The sequence below is a fragment of the Oxyura jamaicensis genome, chromosome 2 (assembly GCF_011077185.1).
Source record: "Oxyura jamaicensis isolate SHBP4307 breed ruddy duck chromosome 2, BPBGC_Ojam_1.0, whole genome shotgun sequence".
Lineage (NCBI taxonomy): Eukaryota > Metazoa > Chordata > Aves > Anseriformes > Anatidae > Oxyura > Oxyura jamaicensis.
In genome coordinates this window covers 135,092,204-135,092,419 of record NC_048894.1, presented here as the reverse complement: position 1 = coordinate 135,092,419, position 216 = coordinate 135,092,204, and positions in this window count along the sequence as shown.

Below are 216 nucleotides of genomic sequence, written 5' to 3'. Positions count from 1 at the left end.
TGGTTATCACAATTTTACACTAATTTTAACTCATTTTCTACATCAGTGCTCTGCATTTAATTACTTCAAAATGTATCTCTGAATCATTTAATATGCTGTAACTGTTTTTCTGTGTTAAATAGAAGAATCAAGTGGCCTGGCAAAGCTCAGCATTAAATAAATAGAACTCAAGGGAAAAATCTGATTGAGATGGGGAGATATTTCTTCCCACTCCCT